Source organism: Saccopteryx leptura, chromosome 4 (genome assembly GCF_036850995.1).
Source record: "Saccopteryx leptura isolate mSacLep1 chromosome 4, mSacLep1_pri_phased_curated, whole genome shotgun sequence".
Lineage (NCBI taxonomy): Eukaryota > Metazoa > Chordata > Mammalia > Chiroptera > Emballonuridae > Saccopteryx > Saccopteryx leptura.
In genome coordinates, this window is record NC_089506.1 from 36174774 (window position 1) to 36176102 (window position 1329).

The window sequence follows — 1329 nt, forward strand, 5'->3', positions numbered from 1 at the left end:
CAGAAGTCACACATGTCACAGCCGGGAGGACATGGTTGGAAGCAGGTGTGCACTGTCCCCACGCTCTACCCAAAGCCGCAGGGAACAGTGGAGCCGTAGATGGAACGCTGCCCACCGGCATGTTGGATGCTATGTGAACAAGACACAGGCATCTGCTGTGTGCGATCACATCAAAGGGCACTTGCTATGGAAGCTAACTGATATAAGTGGTTTTCTGATCATAAATATTTGTCAATGACCTGTTCATGGCAACCCAAGACCCTTGGTTGAAATAGATATACCCTGCTTGATGATCAGTTTTCTCTTCTTCAAAAAGAAGCTCGTGTCCTGAGGCTCCAGGGAAAACTACCATGCCCAGAAATACACACACCTTTGTCACCAATTCGATCAAGAGAAATCAACTGTCCAACTCGGCGCTGAACACTCAGAACACAGCCTTCCACTCTCTCTCTCTCTCTCTCTCTCTCTCTCTCTCTCTCTCTCTCTCATAACCACCTGTTCCAATACATTTTTTTCTTTCTCCACCAATCTGCACCTTTTGCCATCAATCAAGTTGTCATATACTCTTTTTTAAATTCATTTTAGAGAGGGAGGGGACAGAGAGAGAAGTTGGGGGGAGGAGCAGGAAGCATCAACTTCCATATGTGCCTTGACCAGGCAAGTCAGGGGTTTCGAACCAAGGACCTTAGCATTCCAGGTCGATGCTTTATCTGCTGTGCCACCACAGGTCAGGCCATGTTGTCATGTATCCTTGGGTCTGCTTCTGGGATCTCTCTTTGGTTCCACTGGTGTACTGAATTGAATAGAGTCCCCCCAAACCTCATATTGTGACCTTATTTGGAAATAGGGTCTTTGCAGATTTAATTAGTTAAGGTGAAGCTATGCTGGATTGAGGCAGGCCCTAAATCCAGGACTGGTATTCTTATGAGAGACATGCAGAGGGAAGAATTCTGTGCAGCCACAAAATAAGAGGTTGGAGTGATGTGTCCACAAGCCAAGGACTGCCAACAGCCACCAGAAGCAAGAGAAGAACCTCCCCCTACAGATGTCAGAAGGAGCATGACACTGCTAGCACCTTTAACTTGGGACTTCTAGTTTCCAGAACTGTGAGAAAATGGACTTCTATTGTTTAAGCCACCAAGTCTGTGGTGCTAGGTTAGAGCAGCCCCAGGAAACAAATCCGATTGGTCAGTCTGTCTATTCTAATGCAAATATCACACTGCTTGAATTATTGTAACTTCATTACTACAAGTCTTGATATCTTATTGGGATGCTCTCTCTCACCTGGCTCTTCTTTAGTGTTATGCCAGTTCTGCTTGGCTCTTTATT